This window comes from Helianthus annuus, chromosome 11, assembly GCF_002127325.2.
Source record: "Helianthus annuus cultivar XRQ/B chromosome 11, HanXRQr2.0-SUNRISE, whole genome shotgun sequence".
NCBI lineage: Eukaryota > Viridiplantae > Streptophyta > Magnoliopsida > Asterales > Asteraceae > Helianthus > Helianthus annuus.
The window spans coordinates 113,984,697-113,995,083 of record NC_035443.2 but is presented as its reverse complement, the minus strand read 5'-3'; the positions used below and the strand labels follow the sequence as shown (position 1 = coordinate 113,995,083).

Here is a 10,387-nt window from a genome sequence, read left to right as displayed (position 1 = left end):
TATATTAAGCATACGAATTTATAGAAATCCGCCCAAATCAATGTTAAGGGTTTAAGAATTATTTAAAATCCCCAAATTATACTTAACGATCTAAACAAACAATCTCATATTGGAGATTTTTATTAACAAACAAACGTCAAACGTTAGGTTATTAGGTTAACTGATCTGATCGAAAACCCTAAACACCACAAATCGATTCAAGATCTATAATAAATCTATATATACAATCTACAATAATCTACAATCTACAATACAATGGACTGTTAAAAGAAAATTAAGTCGTTAGAGAAACCAAAACCATCCACAGATCGTCGATGTTTGAAAAATGAATCTCACAAATTTAGCTATAGGGTTTGTGATATGAATAAAGCTGTAATGGAAATGACATTTTATATATGGAAATAGAGATTTTGTAAAAGAATCCAAAGACTGATTTGATTTGGTGTGATAAGAGTAAGAAACTGAGATGAGAAGAATACGATTGTAAATTTTTTTGCTGCTAAAAAGGATCTTACCTTCGATTGTCTGTTCTGTAGCATGCAATTCCGTCGTTATCAAGGGTTCACGGCGTAACCCTAGCGCCGACTGTTTCAGTCTCCAACGATAACAAATAAGTGAATCGAGATGATCAGATCTGAATAAGATACACTAGATTAAACATTACAATAAATAATCATATAAGTACTCATACCTGGCCATTGAGAATGATGAATCGACGAAGAACAATTGAAGGAGAATCGGTATTTTGGGATTTAGGGTTTCAGAAAAGTGAGGATGTAATACCTTGTGTCGTATGAGAAAGAGAATATATACTATCCGAATTGGAGAGATGGGTGACCCGAATCAAATCCGGATCCCTCCTCTTTTGTGTTAAAATGGTGAACGTAGAAGCAAAATCTAATTTCCCTCCTAAAGTCATCACAAAAAGTTGCCACATCAGCAAAAATGGCCAAAATCAAATGCCACGTAGCCCAAATCCATCTCTTTATATATATATATATATATATATATATATATATATATATATATATATATATAGATGTAATATGATAGCTTAAAAAACTAATCTTTATGGTTTGATTTGTTTCATACATGGATTCCTTGCTACAACGCGCGGTGGGGAAATCCTAGTTGTAATTAAAATAAAATGTAAAAAAAAGAATTTACAACATCAAAGAATTCATTTTTTCTCTTAAAACCACTCTTATTAGATTTTTACACATGTATAAATAGCAAACTTACACGTGTGTAAATTATCTTTATATATGAATTCACTTAAATTTAAATGTGTAAATTTAATTTCTAACATTGTATTCGAATAATAATGATAAATGTAAAAGAAAATTTGGAATTTTAATTGTTCTTGATCAAGTTCTTGCGATTTTTCATTCGTTCTCATGGTTCTCGCAATATTTAACATTTTCTTTCAACCCATACCATATATATATATATATGGGAGGGTTTAAATGAGAACGTTAAATATTGCGAGAACCGTGAGAACGAATGAAAAAATCGCAAGAACTTGGTCAAAAACAATTCAAATTCAATTTTTTTACACTTAGAAATTAAATTTACACGTTTAAATTTACATGTATTCGTAAATATTGAATATTTCACATGTGTAAGTTTTCTCATTAACACATGTGTAAATTTGTTGTATTTAACAAATTTACACATGTGTAAAATTTTAATAAAAGTGATTTTGAGAGAAGAAATAAATTATTTAATGTTGTAAATTCTTTTTTTGATGTTGTATTTTAGTTACATTAAGGTTTGTATTAAAAATATTTGGTTTTGATTGGATTTTTCATTCGTTCTCACGGTTCTCGCAATATTTAGTTTTCTCAAGATAACCCTTCCCTGTATATATATAGGGTCAGGATTTAGAGAGAACGGTGAAAAGTGTGAGAACGGTGAGAACGATTTTGGGGGTGACATGTGGCATTGATGTTAAATTACACTAAGGGGTAATATTGTCAAAAAACCCACTCACATGAACTGGGTGTTCAAATAAAACGCCATAAAACACCCGATTAAGAAAAACGCCAAACACTCGAAAGCTATTTTTAAGCCATTTTTTGAGCCAACTCCTAGTTAAAACGCCATAATAAAAAAAGCTATATTTTCAGGGTACAAAGTGTAACTTATAGTGTGAACAAGTGTAAACAAGTGTGAACACAAGTATTTAATTAGTTTCGCAGCTTTTTTTTGAGCCAGATCCTAGTTAAAACGCCATAACAAAAAGCTATATTTTCAGGGTCCAAAGTGTAACTTATAGTGTGAACAAGTGTAAACAAGTGTAAACACAAGTATTTAATTAGTTATCATCATACACGCAGCTTTGGGGGAATGTGATTGGAAATAAAAGAATTCATACTCCAATGAAGACACAGAGCTCTCAGTTAAAACGCCATAACAAAAAAAGCTATTTTTTTGAGCTATAATTTATAACAGCTAAAAAAACCCATTTTTTGAGCCATCCGCCTAAATTAATATTTTTTAGCTCAGAAAAATCATAATTTGTACTGTAAAAACACCGTAAAACACGCAGTTCAGAAAAACACCATGAAAAACTCAGTTGAAAACGCCATAAAACACTCAGTTCAGAAAAACACCATGAAAATACCTAGTTAAAACGCCATAAAAACACCTAGTTCAGAAAAACACCATGAAAATACCTAGTCTAAAACGCCATAAAACACCCGGTTCAGAAAAAACGCCATAAAACACCCAGTTCAGAAAAAACGCCATAAAACCCAGTTAATCTTTTTTCGAAAAGTATATCAATCGTATACTCATTGGAAAGATAAAAAAACGCTGAGTTTTATGGTGTAATTTTTTCGAAAAATAATCACGTATAAAAAAGTTATTGTCGTTTAAATATGATGGGGGAAAATGGCATGCGATTAGCATGTACACCTTTGTTTGGATCTTCCTATTTTACCCCTCTTGATAGTTCCAAGACCCCTATTATTTACAAAAATGCCACCGCATCAATCTCAGCCACAAACCACTAAGATCTTGTGGCTGAGAATCGTTCTCATCGTTCTACACCTTGAGGCGTTCTCTACTGATCCTGATCCTATATATATATATATATATATATATATATATATATATATATATATATAGGGGAAGGATGTATAGAAAACCCACTTTAATTTAGAAAACCCGGGAAACTCAAAGCTCCCGATGTTTTTTTGTTTTGAAAAAATTTACACATGTTGTATGCATGTTTTTAAGGGTTTTGGGCAAAAAAAAATCAAAAAAGTGCCGAGTAGATATTTTTTAAAAAAATAAACAAGTTTTGGTGTAACACATATTACATTCATCTGACATATTTGTAACATGTGTTACACCAAAACTTGTTTATTTTTTTAAAAAATATCTACTCGGCGCTTTTTTGATTTTTTTTGCCCAAAACCCTTAAAAACATGTATATAACATGTGTAAATTTTTTCAAAAGAAAAAAACATCGGGAGCTTTGAGTTTCCCAGGTTTTCTAAATTAAAGTGGATTTTCTATAGATACTTACATTATATATATATATATATATATATATATATATATATATATATATATATATATATAGGTACGGGATCAGGAGAAAACGCCCTAAAGTGTGAGAACGGATCCTAGTTGAAGACGTGGTGCGCGATATAATTAGGGCGTAGGGGTTTTTTTGTCATTTTATCTTCCGCTCGTCCAATTCGTTATCACAATATTGCTTCCTTTTTGGCGTTTAAGATATTTTTGCCTTTAACCAAATTCAATAATTACCTGGCGTTTTACTGGTCTCATTGTATTAATCTTTTTGTTTCACGTTATTTTGGCGTTTATGGTGTTTCCAAATCGTCGGCCATTGGAACCCAAAGGGGCAGAATATCTCTCTGAATGGCTTCATCCATACTAAGTATGGCCGGACTTTTTAGGATGATGGCCCTTTTTTTGTTCTTAGATTCGATGGCGTTTAGATTCAATGGTGTTTTAGACAAGATGGCCCATTGTTCTATTATTGTTTATATATTTTTTGGCGTTTGTGGTATATTGACGTTTTACAAGCATTTTTTAAGAGAAATAATGTATTTTTTATTGCGGAAAATTATATTACAACCACAGGGGAAAAAAATAGAAGCGAAAAAATTAAATAAAAAAATCCTAATCGGATCTCTCTTCACAATCTTCACTGTCATCAGTCTCTTTCTTCTTTAATACTACAAGAACTGTCACCAAATATATGACGTTTTGTTTTTGGTCTGATTATTTGTTTGTTCATTTTGTTGAAGTGTCTTTGTGGATGTTGGGGACATAGAAATATGTCGTGTGAGTGGGTTTTTCGTTTTGCTCTTCAACTTTATCTTCATCTTTATAATCATCCCACTCTTTAGTGTCATTGATCTCTTCTCCTCATCCAGGCCTTCTTCAAAAACAAAGAACACAAAATGACATATAACTGTCATTAGTCTATTTTTCTTGAAGATTTGTCCATCTCATGCAGCAAAATCTTACTGAGTTACTCCCCTCAGCTAACAATCCATTCAGTGAAACTTCATGCAGAACAATACTGAATATCCAAGAAAGCATGTTAGCCATCTTTGATATTTTTTTTTAAATTTTTGGTGTTTTACCGAGAAAAAAGAACGCCACTAAATAAAATTACTTAAACCTCTAAATTTGGTCATGTTAAACTCAATAATGTTTTGCTGTATGAGATGGACAACGTTGTTAATCCTCAGTTAAGAAAGATGTCTAATAATGTTGTCCACCCCATTCAGCTAAACTTTATTGAGAACAAATCTGAATCTCCAAGAAATGACGTTTTTTCAATTTTGTGGTTTTCGTATGTTTTGGCGTTTATAAATTGGATGGGAGTTGAGGATAAAGTCAATAAGATTTTACTCAATGAGATGGACAATATCCTCACTTAAGGATTTTGTCCATCACATTGAGCGTGTCACACCCTGGCTTTTGCGGAAGCTTGGGTTTATTTGGTGTGACTTCTTAATACCATAGCAACAATCATAACAATGCTATATGAAAATAAAACACATGATAGCCATCCATTCATTAAGTTTTAAAAGTTACCACAACATCATTGTTTTAAAAGGTCGACACATAAAACAAATACAACCATGACATAGTTTAAACATGTTCACATGACACCACAAAAGACTTGACTAAAAACATGGTTTAAGACTTGTAACCCGTCCAGGCAAGGGTCACACCTCCTAAACCTGGATGACAACATTATTCTCTACGCAGCTTGACACGATTGCACACTTTGCCAGATCCACTAATTTCCTAAAATACATGTAGTTTGAAAAATCAACAAAAGTTGAGCGAGTTCATGTAAAAGTGAGTATGTGTAAACCTTTCATGTATGAATAAAAGTCCCTGGTATGTAGCAATAAGGAAAAAGAGATCACCAATGGGTTGCAAAGCCACTGGTATGTGTGAAAAGGTGCAGGAAAACTCAAACCTAGCAAATTTGTTACCGGGCTTCGGCTATAAGACACAGTCACCTCTATGGGCCGCCCCGGCCTCACGGGTGTGGGCTCGCTACACCCAAATAGATCTATCACTCTTGTGTCCCCCGGTCCTAACAACATGGATTAATGGCCTTAAGTGTTGTACCCACTGCTCACATGATCTAGTAGTAAAAACCCTCCCTACGCTAACCATACCATGTAAATAAATGTTTGTAATAATTGTCGCATGTATTTCACCCCCGAAGTATAAAACTAAAAACAGTAATGAGAAAAGGGGGACATGAACTCACAGAAGTGCGTATCCTGTAACGTCAACCTCAAACTTGATCTGCTGCGCGACGACCTACACGTACTAATGTCTATTAGACGAATGGGTCGTGCCTTGGTTTAAGGTTTAGTGTTTTGAGTTGCGTTACTTTGATATTATACTTGTTAAAATAATAATAATAATTATTTTAACTTATCTTTTGTTTTTAGGAGAAATAGTTAGGCAACTATTTCGTATCCACACTTCTCAAGTATTTTATATGTGTATTTCCTTCCCAAGGATGGGGGTATTTATACATGTACACTTGTAATTCCAATATATATATATATATATATATTTTAAGTTCCACTTAGAAAAATATATTTAAATTATTTGTCTAAAACATCTAAATTCAAAATATATATATTTTTCCCAAAAATATTATATTTTACTTCATAAGTTTTTCAAAATAATATTTTACCAAAAATATACGTATAAGAGTATTTCTCCGGAATATTACATAAGTCACGTTTTAGCGTTTCGTATTGCAATAATAATTGCGTAACTTAAATATTTATTTCATGAGGGTTTTGGGTATTATTTTGGAGTCGTAATTTCATGGTATACATGAGTTATATTATTTCATCCTAAAAATAATATAACTAGTTCACAAAATAAACAAACAATCACACAAACGTCTTAGTATAAAATATATATTCTACATATATATTTATCAAATTTTATTTGCGAAAATCAACCTCCGGCACTTAGTATTTTTGTAATAAAAATCACGGCGAAGTTTATTTTGAAAACAAGGTTAAAAATATATTTGTAAACACTTACTAGAAAGATATTTTCTAAGTGTTGGAATTTCAGAAAAATTTCGCCAGAGTTTCCTTTGTAAATGGAGGCGTCCATGCTTACTAGCATATCATTTTCTTTTGTAAAATCATTCAATCAATCATCAACCAACAATATGTAACTTATACTTACCAAACTTGTCAAGAACAAGCACAACTATAAACTCATGAACTTGAATATTTATGAAAACATGTAGTAACTTACTAGCACACTTAGTAAGTCTTGTTACCTTCCAAAATGTGATTAGTTCTTTAAAAACTTCATTTTTAAAGATTTTGAATATTCACAACTTCTAGTCATATTTTCTAAAAATATTTCTTTGTGAAATTTTCTTATTACACAAGTGTTTCTACACTTGTTTGTCCACTAAAAATGTGTTAAGTTTATGTAAGATCCAAGTTTTAACAAAACTCATACTTTTCACTTGGTTTTTTCGAAAAACCACTCATGGATCTTTAGATCTACAAGATTATAACTCATTTTGATTTTTATTTTTCAAGAAAACACCCATTTATTCAAGTTTATAGTTTATGTGTGGATGATTCCATCACCCACAACATTCTTACTTTTTCCATCTTGCTAGTTCATGTTTTTAAGCATGATCTAGCAAGTCCATATGATGATCCATGTCATTTTTACTAACAAACAACATTCAACAAACATCATAACACACGAATAACATGATTTCATCACCATTTTAACCATACTTCATCACTAGTTAGTTTATGTTCCAAGACTTGTTTATGTTTCTTTAGAGTTCTTATATTTTCATCATTCTTTTAACTATTAACCATCAAAATCAAGAAGAGAATGAAGATCTAAGACACTTACCACTAGCACAAGGCTAGGGGAGTTCAAGAGTGTAAAAGTGGTGGTTAAAAGAAAATGAGAGCGGTCCTTGAGCTTCCGAACACACCAAGCTTACTTGTATGATCCCTAGCACCTTTGGATGTCTTTAGATTGGAAGATGAAGCTTGAATGATGGTGATGGTGGGTGTGGTTGGGGTCGGCCGAACAAGAGAAGAGAGGAAAGAGTTGGGTGTTGTTTGAAGGTGTGTTATGAAGTGAGAAGATCATGACCTTGAGGTTAACTCTTATATCCTACTTCACCCTTTAACCATTGTGTAGAATGTCTCTTAATCCCCAACACAATCAAATAAAATAATAAAAGAAATCAATGGGTGGGTCACCCATTGTGACCGTTGCCCAAGCGGGGGGGGGGGGGGTATAGGGTTGGGTTTCAATGGATGGTTACTAATTCTAGTTAGAATTCAAGTATTAAGCTAGTGTATTATGATGTGTTATCAAATATATAGTGTGTTAGGGTGTTCGGGGACCCTAACTAGCTCAGAAAAATAAAAACAATGTGTTTGACAATATTTTTGTGTTCCGGGTGAAGTCCGGTTGTTCGGTTGGGTGTTGTCCGTTAAAGTGCTAAATTAATCCATAAGATGTCTTTTATAATACTTTTAGTGGTACATTAAATTCCCAACACTTTGGAAAGTATCTAGGACCATTTTGCCAAGTTTTTGCACTTTACTAGCATAGTTAAATGCTGAATTTTTTTTATTAAGTGTAGAATTCTGCATTTAAAGTGTGTTTCAGGCACTTCCCGGCACTATAACTATCACCTAGTGACGCAGCTTTATGGTCCTCACTTCCCTACACTCCCTACTATTGTAGTATTCTATCCTTGGCTCATACTGGCCTCAAAAACATTGTTTGTCTAGGTGCTGGCATTGTCAGCATGTTTTCTGGGTTATCCGTTAGTGTGCTAACTGTGCTTTGTGCATCAAGTTTGTCACTAGAGTTTGTATGAAATAAATGAAGTGAGAGTATGAAATGTGATGCATATGTATGTATGTAACAGAAAACAGAAAGCAGTTTAATCACAGTTGTAATCGAGCACAGTCATTAAGCACAAATTAAATATTAATTAAGTGTACGGATACCTGTAAATGTGGGGGTTGTCATAGAGCGAAACCTTACCGACAACCAAACTGAATTTCAAAGAAACGTTTGTTTTCTTCGAATCTAATCTTTGATGTTTGGGTTTTCGGCGTTTCTAAAATGAATGGTATATATTAAATATAGCGTTTTGGGTTTGGTGTGTTTAATGGAAGGTCTGAGATGTTGTATATATAGGATGTTTTTGGCAGGTGTTTTAGGCGGGATTTTATAATAATAAATGCTAGTAATTAAATCCCGTCGTTTCAGTTACTGTTTGTTCAGCTTTATCGTTTAAAACCAAAGTTTGGCGTTTTATATCTAATGGCGTTTAGATTAGGAATTATGTTTGCTTTGTATTTTAAGGCGGGAAGTTAATGGCATTTTATTCATGATTTGGCGTTTTCGGTAGCGAAGTCAAAAGATCCTTTTACCCTTAATGAAGCGCGTCCCACATAATAAAATTGATGTTATTTACGAAAACGCCACCGCGCAATCTAGTCCATGGATTGTTTTAATCTGACGATACATAACCGTTCTCACTATTCTTACACATTTCACCGTTTTCTCTAAATCCTGACCCTATATATATATATATATATGTATATATATAGGGGACGTTATGTATATATATATATATATATATGTATATATATAGGGGACGTTAAAATAGAAACCATCCCTAGTTGCCAGAACCGCGAGAACCCCTCTCCACCAATCAGATAATGACAACCAAAAGGGTAATATAGTCATTTAATCAAAACTATCAAATCATCTCTCTCTCCTCTTTAAAGTCTGACTAACAGACTTCCTTTTCATCTTTCTCTCTCTCCTCTTTAAAGTCTGACTAACAGACTTCCTTTTCATCTTTCTCTCTCACCTCTCTCTCTCTCTTAAAATCAGATCACCACCATCATCTCTCACCTATCTCTCTCTTAAAATCCAAGAATTGAAACCAAAGATCTTTTCTCTTAAAATCCCCTTGGGTTCCTGATCACCGGTGACGGCGGACCTCCGGACGGTCACCCACACCCCCTGAAGCAATCTGTTACGGCGAGGATTTGACAGCGATGGTGGTGGTGGGTCACCCACATACCCCCTAATCACCTGTGACGGCGGCCCCCCCACGTTTCTCCGCCCCCCCCCCCCCCCCGGTTCTCCTGCTACCCCAAACACCACACCCACAATCTGTTATCTCTAGACCCCCCTCGTTTCTCCAGCGACGGTGGTGAAGGGTGCCGGTGAGGATTAACGGCGACGGTGGTGGTGGGTTTTGCGGGCGACGGTGGTGGTGGTGGGTTTTGACAGCGACGGTGGTGGTGGGTTTTGACGGCGACGGTGGTGGTGGGTTTTGACGGCAATGTTGGTGGTGGTGGCGTTGGGGTTGGTGGCGGTGGGGGTTTTTTGGTGGTGTGTGGCAAAGGTGGGTGACGGTGAGGGTAGGTCCGACGGCGGTGGCGTCCCGGTTCTGATGATGTTGAGCGACGGCATAAGCTGTTTCTTTCAAGACAACCAAAAACCTTAAAATCTATACCAAAACACAAATAATAATTTTTAATCTCAATCTAAAAATCAAGGCTAAAATAAGGGTTTCCACATCATCACTCCCATCAACACTCCCATCAAGAACCAAAAATCCATACCAAAACACAAACAATAACTTCTAATTTTAAACTGAAAATCGAGGCTAAGATGGGAGTTTCGACATCAACACTGGCATCAACAACCAAAATCATTTGGGTTTAGATCTTCATAGTTCACTATTCAATCTTCCAAAGAAACCCAAAATTATTCAAATCCATACCAAACATAAAAAATCATAAAAAATTAAGAAAACCCCATG

The 10,387-nt window shown here is 34.3% G+C and overlaps 1 long non-coding RNA gene across 1 annotated transcript; it reads right to left on the bottom strand.

The window, feature by feature from the left end:
• Window positions 1-277: 277 nt before the first annotated feature.
• Window positions 278-778, bottom strand: LOC110887257. The gene is made up of 3 exons (XR_002563185.2): window positions 692-778; window positions 516-585; window positions 278-370 (listed from the first exon to the last, which is right to left on the bottom strand). It is a non-coding gene; the product is annotated as an uncharacterized LOC110887257 (long non-coding RNA).
• Between the last annotated feature and the right edge of the window lie 9,609 nt (window positions 779-10,387).